This window comes from Salmo salar, chromosome ssa10, assembly GCF_905237065.1.
Source record: "Salmo salar chromosome ssa10, Ssal_v3.1, whole genome shotgun sequence".
Classification (NCBI taxonomy): Eukaryota; Metazoa; Chordata; class Actinopteri; order Salmoniformes; family Salmonidae; genus Salmo; species Salmo salar.
The window spans coordinates 110,331,412-110,344,723 of record NC_059451.1 but is presented as its reverse complement, the minus strand read 5'-3'; positions in this window follow the sequence as shown (position 1 = coordinate 110,344,723).

The window sequence follows — 13,312 nt, the reverse complement described above, 5'->3', positions numbered from 1 at the left end:
ACATGTCGATAGACCACCCAGTTTTGAAGTTTGACCAGGAGCACTCACTCCAGTTAGAGGGTGCATTATGAGGTATTGGAGCGTCGAGGGATGACGCACAACAACAGTTTCTACAACGAAACTATGATTCCAATAACCTCCGCGGTCAAAATAACTGTAAAGTACGTCGCCATCAACATGACTACCGCTACAATCGACCTGTTCGCTACGTTCCTGCACCCAACCCACAAAAAGTGTCAGAGCACAAGAGTAACAAAGGGTTGAAGGACGATCAAAACGTAGACCAATGTTCTCCAGAAGCTCCACTATGTGAAGAACTAAAGCGAGAACAATTTGAAAAAAGGGTAAAAGATAAGTCACAAGGACTAGACGGGGAATTACCGGACACCAGGTCCGTGGAAATTAACACCCATAGCAAGGACGTTAAAGTTCAAATTTCTCCCGCTCTCATTCAAGACCCTATCCAGGGCCCGCTTGATCAAGAAACAAGCCCCTGGGCTTTGTCTATAGACTCTGATACAAAAGTTGCTAAGAAAAAGGTCAAACGCTTCGTTAAAGCCAAGCCCACTCAAAATCAGAAAAGTCAATCTGCTTCCACCTTGAACAGAAATGGCACATCACGTTGTTGCGAACGACCACTCCACTTTGTGGGGAATATGTCCACTAACCAGGAATCTAAACGGCCATACCTGGAAACAGTACTGGAGGACTGCTTAACTTGTCATGCGCTAATTGATTCGGGTGCGACAATATCACTCATCTCTCAAATATTGTTTGATGATCTCAAAAGGGCTTTGAAGCCAACTAAACGTTGGCTAAAAGTGGAACGATGCGACACTAAACTTCGAGGGCTCACTCAGACTACCTCGCCTCTCACATTGAGAGTCATGCTGAAACTACACTTCCAGGATGTATCGCTCGTTCACCCTGTGTATGTTACCAGCCTCGAAACTGTACCCCTGCTACTTGATGGATCGGTTACTCCCATTGATGGATTGGAAAACCAACCAGGTATGGTCACAGGCCACAGTGCCTTCTCCACTGACCACACTGTCTTCCCCTAACGCTAGCGGCAACGCAGTCATTCACGAGGGGTATCTGTCGAAAGCACCCCTTGGGAAAAAGACGTTTAGAAACCTCTTGGTACAGAATCCGATCCAAGGAGATATTACGATATCTCGACACATTCCATCAGCCAACCTGATTGACCATTCTTTTCATTATTTCGAGCCAGCTGTCTCTGTGAATAAGCAACTTCCCTCCTCCTTGCAGTCGTGCAATACGATAGTTGAGATGAACTTCTCTTGCCCTTCGGACACTTCCGCAAGCACTGCGGCCGTCTCAGCAAGAAAAACATTGATGCGCAGAGTATACTCTGCTTCCGATGATACACCTTCCTCTTTGTTGGAGACTGTCACCCCTTATAATGACACTAATGGCATCAGTCCAGCAACTGATCCGATGACTCCCACTGGTGAAACCATTTGCGATATCACAGACCGATATCCTCGTCTCAGGTCGCAGGTACTGAAGAGGTTGCCACACGCGGACGCGGTGGTGACTGACATGCCTCGACAGCCACTGAGCGCTTTGAAGCACAAACACCAGGAGATTTGGTTGAAAGGTTACAGCCATTCTCATAACAACGCGGCCGCTGACAACTCGTACATAGGGTCTGACCTTTTCGTTTGCGCCTCGGACACTAACACCACCCGCTGGTGGGGGGGTCCCGAGACACAAAGGGGGGGAATAGTAGCCCAGACCCTTGATGAGCCTCATCGAGGCCGGTGGGGGGGTCGAGACTACGGACAACACTGTACGAGGCCGCCAGAGCATAAATCAAATCTAGTTGTAAACTCCCCTATGAGAACAGTGAGGAGCAGACAGGCACCTAGACGGGGATTATCTTAGAACACATCTAAGATAGTACTCAGGTGTACCACACTGGTCGTAAAGGAAGTCCAGTGGACTTGTCCACCTCCAAAACAAATGGCAACAATAGTCATTCCTTGCCATGTGTAGGTTCAACTACAATACAACTTGTAAAATGCTCCAATCATGTGTTCCGGTAGATAATATTTCAGAATAAATCGGTAGGATAACTGGTCCCCTAAAGTACCAGTACCAATACCAGCAACAGTCAGTCCAGCTACAATCAGTAAGAAGGTTAGAGACCTAACCAATCAAATTACCCTTGACAACCGCGGCAATATACCAGCCTTAGTAAAGTTGAACATTTACTTCTAGGCCTTTGACTCTACAGCACTCACCAGTTTTCTTCCCAGAAGTCCATAGGTCATCCCTGTAGACTGCCCAAAACTAGTGGATTACAGCTGTAGACTTGTCATATAGTTTCACTTAGGATAGTGCCTAGCCATAACTTTTACAATGCCATGATAATCATTGCCTTACTATAGATACAGTCATTAGTGATTTTTGTGTGAGAACTATATTTTGTATGTCTTTTGTTTATGCTTTCATTCCTTTTCGGTTCAGTTCCTTTGACACTTAGGAAATGATAGAGCCATAAACAAAGTCCCCATACAACCATCACTTAGTGCCTCAACGCCGCTCATTTGGGAGGAAATGTAATGATATATTTCATGAGTGTGTGTGCGTTGTTAACATCTGCCTAAGTTACTGGCCAGATATTCCAGTCTGGACGACCAGACGACGGGTCCGGAACGACATCCGCTGCCGAGCCATGGAACGGACTTCTTCATTTGCAGAGACCCTACCCGGGTCGACCACCAGAGGGGGGACTACAACAGCGACCACCAACTGGACATCTGCTGCCCAGCCTTGGAGCGGACTTCTTCATTTGCAGACACCCTACCCGGGTCGACCGCCAGATGGGGACCACAATGATGATCCACAAGCAGGACAACCCACGTTCATTTTTATGTTGGTTTGCAACATGCAGGTTAATCGCAAGATTGAACCCAACATGGGGGCACTGTCATGACGTTGGCCTGTGGGTAAGGTTTATGACCCCCCCATAAATACCTTTCTCCCTTCCCCTCTCTCGCTTACCCTACTGAAGGACTTTTGAATAGCCTTTGTTAAATATAGAGAGTCTGGGAACATCAAACAAGTGGGGGGGGGGAGGAACCATATTTCGGTAATAGAACCAGTTGGAAATATACCAGGTACTTAATGAGTATGGATGTCAGTTTGGTTGTCATCTGAAACATTATGACTGATGACAGGACGACATAAACTGTACCTGGGAAAGTCTACACATTCTAGTTATCAGATTCACATGGAATTGTTGTGCAATTTAAATGTTTGATATTGAAACTGTTTGTTAGGAGTTTAAATGTAATTTTAGCTTCCAAATGAGAGAATTGGGTTTTCATAAGGAAAGAGCCCTGACCAATCAGTGGCCCACCCCTGTGAAGAGACAGGGGTTATAAACGATGAAACACACCCTTCTCCCCTCGCCGCTATATAAGTCAGTGACGAAAACGTAACCAGTCTGTTCCGTGTACGTGAGGTCTGCTGCCTCTGCGTTAAAAGGACACACATGTCAAGTACAGAACTAAGCCAACCTCAGCGTGAGCTTTGGTTGCGAATGGTATGAACTTTGAACCCTTATTCACTACAGAAGTGATACTTCCTAACCGTTGAGTTAGCAGCGGCCGCTGTAAATGTGGGCTAGGAAAGGATGGACGACATATCCAGTCTAACACACAACAAAGATACTACAACGTATCCATTTTACCACCAGTGACATTCTTCCGAGGACAGGAAGATCTCTGTTGGCCAACGCGGCCAGCATCTACGACCAACCTACCGAAGCGCCGCTCAGAGTAAATATTTATTGCATTTTCCTTTTCCAAATGGGCAGTAATTTAGAATGCATACAATACTGTATTTAAAATGGCATAGCTGCTTTCTCTGTTCCTCAGTCTTCCCGCTCTTTCATTCAAGCCCAACCCCCTTTCTTTGTGTAACAAGCCGCCATGCCGGTTTAGCCCACTAGGGCACATTCTCCTATCATTTCCTTGTAACCATATCTGTTTGTTCTGCATTTCTGTGAATTACTTAGATTAGTAAATAAATGATTTTAAGACAATTGATGTATGGATGACTCATAGTGAAGACTGGGTTCGTGCAGATAACCAACAATTTACGACGTTTGGAATGAGATTGACGTGAGGTAAATAACACATCATTAAAGGAGACTAATCGATCAGATATTATAATCTCTGAAAGTTATATTAGGAAAATTATAACTTTGTAATCTGAATATTTTCCTTGGTGCCCCGACCTTCTAGTTAATTACAGTTACACGATTAATCAGTTTAATCGCGTAATAATAATTACAGAGAGTTATTTGATAAACATGTCTTTCGTTTTAATGATGCCAGTCACGACAACGTAGTATAAACCAGTTTTTAGTCTTGAAATCTTTGTTTGTTTAGTACACCACCGTACTCACTCTGTTTAGCACATGGCCTCACATGTGAATCCTTAAAGAGATGGGTGGGGCTAAGGCTTAAGAGGGTGTGAACAATACTGAATGGGTGTAGACAAAGAAGAGCTCTCCAGTAGGTGTACCAAAATATTCAAGGGGCATTTTCTCAAAAGTGGGGTTTCAAGTTGATCAACTTCCAAAGCAAAATTACTTCCCATTATTCCTCAGCTGTAGTGTATGATATATTGTTTTCTAGCTAATTTTAGCCAATGTAAAAAACACAATTTCAAATTTTGCTGGATAAGACTGAATCGAGCCGGTCGGTCACGTTTATTAACTAACACACAAAACAACACTTTTTCTATTTAAATGATTATACAAAATCCTTGCAACCAATAGAATGTTATATATATGGGGGATACAACCATCCCAGCTCTGCATATTTTGCTGCAAAGAGACAGAATCATTAGATCATTTGTTTTGGTACTGTCCATATGTAGCTTGTTTTTGGTCACAGGTTCAGGAATGGCTGAAGAATTGCAACATTTACTTGGTGTTAACTCTGCAAATAGCACTGCTGGGTGATGTGAAAAGTCATAGTCAATCCATTAATAATATAATACCATTCTTAGCAAAACATTTTATCTTTAATTTACAATCAATAGAAACTATGTTCAGAGATAGATGGGAGGTGTTGAGGGAAGCTGAAGGATGGAAATTAAAAGAACCAAAAAACAAGAAAACTAATGTAAAATATACTGTGCCCGTAAAATGTATATACAGTAGGTTCATAACTGTTGTGAATCAGCACAGTTAAAAAATATATGTCAAATAGAAATCAAATCTGGATGATCTTCGGAGATAGAAGCTGATCTACACCCTAAATATATATATATTTTTAAAAGACACACCCAAGAAACATTCACATCAAACCACCACCCCAAGACAACTCTCGTTTGCCTTCAGTCATGGCTGCTAATATTTCAAATGAGGATGGATGAAAAATGAGGCAAAATCAGGAAGTGCAGTCGCCCTTTAAGATCAACCTGCAGCGCTCTGTGCTCAGCCTCTCTACCTCTGGCCCTATTACTGTGCTGTTCTGCTCCAGCCCCAGTCAACCTGCTGTAACAAAGCTAATTAAAAAGGCCATGCACAGAGCAGGTGGAATCAACCTACATCCATGGCACTCACACACACATTGCTGAGGGAACACACACACACACAATTATATAGCCTATGCAGACACACACACACACACACACACACACACACACACACACACACACACACACACACACACACACACACACACACACACACACACACTGAGCCCTACAGCATCCGACCCAAACAAATTCATGATTTCCGCACCCCTGTATACTTTATGTCCTATTTAACACCGTAATCTATTTTCCCAACCCACCATAGGGTATTGTAAGACATCAGTTACCATGTGGTAGAGGGAGAGGAACACCAGCATGAAGGCAGAAAATCAATAGTAGTATAACAATCCATCCTGACATGAACATATTGCCATTCTTACACTTTCATAGATTACATAATCCATATCAAAACCAATTGAATCAAATAAGGCATTAGGCCTATAGCGAGCTACAGTGGGTGTGAGGGAGGCACAGAGCAGCTGTCCTGCATTAGGCCAGCTTTCCTCCTGTGCTGCCTGCTTGCAGAGTTGTGTTTATAATAACTGACAACCTTGTATTGATTCATATCCACAGTATAGATCTGTAAACCCATTAGGATACTACTACCACCCCATTACCTGGTATCTGGAATCAAAAAGTATAGTTTCTCAAACATTTTCCCCACGCAGTTTCTCCATTCAGCCATGAGAAGACTGCAGAGTGAGGAGACAGAGAGAGCGAGAGAGAGAAAGAGAGAGAGTGTGAGTAGAGAGAGTGAATATAGTATCAAAGAAGGGGTCAGAATGAAAAAGGTGAGATAGAGGGTATAGCTTGATGTGTAGCCTGAGGTAACAGTAACGGCTTATAATATGTCTGGGTAACACATTCTGTGTGTGTGCAATGAGCATGGGCTAATGCATGAGGAATCAACTTCCCCCCCACACTGAGCCATGACCAACCACCCTTGGCCTCGTCTCTCCATTTTTCTCCCCACCATAGGTTCTGCGTTTTCTGTCACTGGTCTGAAATGTCTTCCTTTGCAGTGCTGCCAGATTGTTGTATTATCTGTAGGCCTACCAATAATGCATGGAGCGCCTGAGCGTGGCATTGTTTACTGCGATGTGACAACTGCACTCAAGCACATTAAAGTGTGCTCCACTGACGGAAAAAGCCTTTGTCAAGGCTGAGGCAAATGCATTAATACTGTTGACACGGTGACAAACGAGTTAACGCACCACATCTCTCTTTGAGCATTTGTATTCATGATGATACCCAGCTCTGTAACAAGCTGTGGCAATACTCTAGACAGGTTATCTATCTATCATAAACAACCATTTATCTGCTAATGTTATTCTATTGTGCTGCTTTGAAAAAGAAGGCATCTGAGATTTTGTTGATAAAAAGAAGATGGACTGTAGTTGTTATAAAGTAATGACACTGTATCTACCCAAGTAGTCAGTTTATGAAGTCCATGTCTGAACATTTCCTAAAAGACATTGGAACTAAGATTGGAATGGGCATAGGCCTATGGGACCACACACACACACTTCACCGAATGTTGATCTACCGTTCATCTGCCATTCGTTTGGTGTGGTGTGTTTTAGTGTAATGGCTTCGGTAGTCGTGTAGGAGGAATGAGGCGCAGGAAGCAGCGAACACAGGGAGTGGTGTTTTTAATAACACTGGATAATAAACAAAAGTTCCCAAACATAGGGAATAAATACAAATAGGCGACCAGGTAAAGCCGACGAACAACACGTCGTCAATGAACAAAATGAATCCCGCACAAACAACGGACAGGCCAGCTAAACTAAATACCCCCTCTAATAGCTAATTGGCCACAGGTGCCCAAAACCAAAAAAAGGGAAAACCAAAAAGGGGATCGGTAGTAGCTAATAGGCCGGTGACGACGACCGCCGAGCGCCACCCGAGCAGGAGGGGGCGCCACCGTCGGTGGGAATCGTGACATTTAGGGACCAGTTCGGCATGGTGTGTTTTAGGGACGTCTGACTTCCGGCATTTTCGCAGAATCTGTTTGCTAATTAAGGTGACACAATGTTCAGAGGTTCTAAGGGTCATTTCCATGTAAAAGGACCCATGAGCACCAACATGTGAAGTTCATAGGAGCATATGAAATTGGGTGTCAAAAGAAAGCTGAGTCCATCTTTCTGAGAAATTAAGGCATACACAGTTGAAGTCGGAGGTTTACATACACCTTAGCCAAATACATTTCAACTCAGTTTATCACAATTCTTGACATTTAATCCTAGTACAAATTCCCTGTCTTAGGTCAGTTAGGATCACCACTTTATTTTAAGAATGTCAAATGTCAGAATAATAGTAGAGAGAATGATTTATTTCAGCTTTTATTTCTTTCATCACATTCCCAGTGGGTCAGATGTTTAAATACACTCAATTAGTATTTGGTAGCATTGCCTTTAAATTGTTTAACTTGGGTCAAGTGTTTCGGCTAGCCTTTCACAAGCTTCCCACAATAAGTTGGGTGAATTTTGGCCCATTCGTCCTGACTGGTGTAACTGAGTCAGGTTTGTAGGCCTCCTTGCTCGCACACGGTTTTTCAGTTCTGCCCATAATTTTTCCATAGGATTGAGGTCAGGGCTTTGTGATGGCCACTCCAATACCTTGACTTTGTTGTCCTTAAGCCATTTTGCCACAACTTTGGAAGTATGCTTGGGGTCATTGTCCATTTGGAAGACCCATTTGCGACCAAGCTTTAACTTCCTGACTGATGTCTTGAGATGTTGCTTCAATATATCCACATAATTTTCCTCCCTCATGATGCCATCTATTTTGTGAAGTGCTCTAGTCCCTCCTGCAGCAAAGCACCCCCACAACATGATGCTGCCACGGCCGTGCTTCATGGTTGGGATGGTGTTCTTCGGCTCGCAAGCCTCCCCCTTTTTCCTCCAAACGTAACAATGGTCATTATGGCCAAACGGTTCTATTTTTGTTTCATCAGACCAGAGGACATTTCTCCAAAAAGTACAATCTTTGTCATCATGTGCTCCAACTGCTTTTAAATGCTAGTAAAACTAAACGCATGCTCTTCAACCGATTGCTGCCCGCACCCGCCCACCCGACTAACATCACTACTCTGGATGGTTCTGACTTAGACTATGTGGACAACTACAAATACCTAGATGTCTAGTTAGACTGTAAACTCTCCTTCCAGACTCACATTAAGCATCTCCAATCCAAAATGAAATCGAGAATTGGCTTCCTATTTCGCAACAAAGCCTCCTTCACTCGTGCTGCCAAACATACCCTCGTAAAACTGACTATTCTACCGATCCTTGACTTCGGCGATGTCATTTACAAAATAGCCTCCAACACTCTACTCAGCAAATTGTATGTAGTCTATCACAGTGCCATCCCTTTTGTCACCAAAGCCCCATATACTACCCACCACTGCGACCTATATGCTCTCATTGGCTGGCCCTCGCTACATATTCGTTGCCAAACCCACTGGCTCCAGGTCATCTATAAGTCTTTGCTAGGTAAAGCCCCGCCTTATCTCAGCTCACTGGTCACCATAGCAGCACCCACCCGTAGCACGCGCTCCAGCAGGTATATTTCACTGGTCATCCCCAAAGCCAACACCTCCTTTGGCCGCCTTTCCTTCCAGTTCCCTGCTGCCAATGACTGGAATTAATTCCAAAATCACTGAAGCTGGAGACTTCACCCTCTCTAACTTTAAGCATCAGCAGTCAGAGCAGCTTACCGATCACTATATCTATACACAGCCCATCTGTAAATAGCACACCCAGCTACCTCATCCCCATATATAACTCTGTGTTGTTGTTTTTGTCACACTGCTTTGCTTTATCTTGGCCAGGTCGAAGTTGTAAATGAGAACTTGTTCTCAACTGGCCTACCTGGTTAAATAAAGGTGAAATAAAAATAAAGTAAAACAAGCAGAAGGATCCAGCCAAGCACCAGCTGCCTAGCTGCTCTCTCACTAAGCCATGCCTATAGTGCATTGGGAAACGTGAACCTTTGAGCACAGCATGTAACAGACAACCTCCGCCGCACATTGGGCTACAATCGCTGCTCATCTATGGTCTGTTTTAGCTAAGAGTCAAGCAGTTTAATGAAGGGAACACATGAAAAAACAGCTTCATAGATGTAGCAAGCAGACCCCTGCCCACTACTAGAGTACTGTAATCATTGGTATTAGCATGCCTCTGAGATCCCACAGTTCCAAAGTTGAAAAGTTCATGGCTTACTAAAAAAATGTACTTATGAAAAATAAACGATAGCTATTTGGTTATGGTAAGAAAACTGGATTTTTCTAGATGTTTAAGACCCCCGAAGCAACAGTCAGAGCTGCACATACCAACACATTTGAAATCAATAATCACCATTGGCATGTGGGTAAGTGAGTGCAACAGAGCTAGACCCTTAGCTAGTATAGGGTCATTTCCATATAGAAGGACTCATGATCACCAACATGTGAAGTTCATAGGAGCATGTCAAATTAGGTGTAAGATGAAAGATAAGGCTCTATATTGATGAGAAATTAAGGCATACTAGGACAGAGGAGAAATACAAATACCCCCAGGATACCTGTATCCGTAACAACTTTATATATATAAAAAATATTATAATTTTTTTTTTTCAATAATTGTCCATCCTAAAAATTAGGAATAAGCAAAGCCTTTGATTTACATTTACATTTTAGTCATTTAGCAGACGCTCTTATCCAGAGCGACTTACAGTAGTGAATGCATACATTTCATGCATTTTTTGTTGTTGTTGTACTGGCCCCCTGTGGGAATCAAACCCACAACCCTGGCGTTGCACACACCATGCTGGCGTTGCAAACACCATGCTCTTCCAACTGAGCCACAGGGAAGCTAAACAGATGGAAAAGGGGTTTTATGCAACATCTAAAAATACATCAAAACACAATGTTGGCCTCCCGAGTGGCGCAGCAATCTACGGCACTGCATCACTACAGACCCGGATTTGATCCCAGGCTGTGTCACAACCGGATGTGGCTGGGAGTCCCATAGGGCAGCGCACAACTGGCCCAGCGTCGTCCGGGGTCGGAGGGTTTGGCTGGGGGGAGTCATTGCACTCCTTGTGATTGGCCGGGTGCCTACAGGCTGACTTCGGTCATCAGTTGAACCGTGTTTCCTCCGACACATTGGTGCGGCTTGCTTCCGGGTTTAAGCGGGCAGGCATTAAAACTTCTTGGTGACAGGGGGCAGTATTCGGAAATTCAGATGATTAACATGCCCAAATTAAACTGCCTGCCACTCGGGCCCAGAAGGTAGGATATGCATATTATTAGTAGATTTGGATAGAAAACACTCTGAAGTTTCTAAAACTGTTTGAATAATGTCTGTGAGTATAACAGAACTCATATGGCAGGCAAAACCTGAGAAAGAAATCCAACCAGGAAGTGATTTGTAGTTTTTCAAGTGATTGCCTATCCAAATTACAGTGTCTGTGGGGTCATTTTGCACTTCCTAAGGCTTCCACTAGATGTCAACAGTCTTTAGAACCTTGTTTCATGCTTCTACTGTTACTGGGGGGAGAATAAGAGCTGACTCAATCCTGAGACCTATGAGTTGTTTACTGCGCAGTTACGCAGGAGCGCCGTTCCTTCTTTTTCCTCTGTAATGAATACGCTATTGTCCGGTTGGAATATTATCGAAGATTTATGTTAAAAAGACCCTAAGGATTGATTGTAAACATTGTTTGACATGTTTCTACGAACGGTAATGGAACTTTTTGACTTTTCATCTCGGGTTTTACACTCGCGCATTATGCCTTTGGAATAGTGATCTGAACGCGCGAACAAAACGGAGGTATTTGGACATAAATATGGAGTTTATCAAACAAAACAAACATTTCTTGTGGAAGTGGGAATCCTGGGAGTGCATTCCGACAAAGATCAGCAAAGGTAAGTGAAGATTTATAATACTATTTCTGAGTTTTGTTGACTCCAGAACTTGGCAGGTAACTGTATAGCTTGCTTTGATGGCTGAGCGCTATACTCAGAATATTGAACAATGTGCTTTCGCCGTAAAGCTATTTTGAAATCTGACACAGCGGTTGCATTGAGGAGAAGTGTGTCTATAATTCTTTCAATAACTGTTGTAAATTTTATCAATGTTTATGATGAGTATTTTTGTAAATTGATGTGCTCATTCACCGTAAGTTTTGGGAGGCAAAACATTTCTGAACAACACGCGCCAATGTAAAATGGGTTTTTTGGATATAAATATGAACTTTATTGAGCAAAACATACATGTATTGTGAAACATTGAGTCCTGTAAGTGTCATATAATGAAGACCATCAAAGGTTAGTGATTCATTTTAGCTGTATTTCTGGTTTTTGTGACGCCTCTCCTTGCTTGGAAAATGGCTGTGTGGTTTTTCTTGTATCGGCGCTGTCCTAACATAATCTAATGTTATGCTTTCGCCGTAAAGCCTTTTTGAAATCGGACAATGTGGTTGGATTAACGAGAAGTGTATCTTTAAAATGGGATATAATAGTTGTATGTTAGAGAAATATGAATTATAAGATTTTTGTTGTTTTGAATTTGCCGCCCTGCTATTTCACTGGCTGTTGACTAGTGTGTCTCTGGGACATGCGGGACACAGCCAGTGAAATATCAGGGCGGCAAATTCAAAAACAACAAAATGTCATAATTCAACTTTCTCAAACATACAACTATTTTACACCATTTTAAAGATACACTTCTCCTTGATGTTACCACATTGTCCGATTTCAAAAAGGCTTTACAGCGAAAGCAAAACATTAGATTATGTTAGGAGAGTACATAGACAAAACTAATCACACAGCCATTTTCCAAGCAAGGACATGTGTCAATAAAACCCAAAACACAGCTAAATGAAGCACTAACCTTTGACGATCTTCATCAGATTGACACTCCTAGGACATTATGTTACACAATACATGTATGTTTTGTTCGATAAAGTTCATATTTATATCCAAAAACAGCATTTTACATTGGCGCATGATGTTCAGAAAATGTATTCCCACCAAAACTTCTGGTGAATGTGCACATCAATTTACAAAAATACTCATCATACACGTTGACAAAATATATAACAATTATTTAAAGAATTATAGATAGACTACTCCTGGATGCAACCGCTTTGTCAGATTTTAAAATAGCTTTACGGAGAAAGCACATTGTTCAATATTCTGAGTATAGAGCTCAGCCATCACAGAGAGCTATACAGACACCCGCCAAGTTCGGGGCAAGCTAAACTCAGAATTAGTATTAGAAATATTCTCTTACCTTTGCTGATCTTCGTCAGAATGCACTCCCAGGACTGCTACTTCTACAAGAAATGTTGTTTTTGTTCGAAATAATCCATATTTATGTACAAATACCTCCGTTTTGTTCATGCGTACAGATCACTTATCCAAAGGCATAACGCGCGAGTGCGGAACCAGAGACGAAAAGTCAAAATATTCCATTACCGTACTTAGAAGCATGTCAAACGCTGTTTAAAATCAATCTTTATGGTCTTTTTAACGTAAAATTGTGATAATTTTCCAACCGGACTATAGCATATTCATTCAAGAAGAAAAAGAAGGAACGGGGCGCTTGCGTGACTGCGCATATCCAATCCCTTTGTTGCCAGGCAGACCACTCAGTAACTGAGCTCCTATACTCTGCCCAGTGACAGGAGAATGCTCAAACGACTTTCTGAAGGCTCTTGACAGCCAATGGAAGCCTTAGGA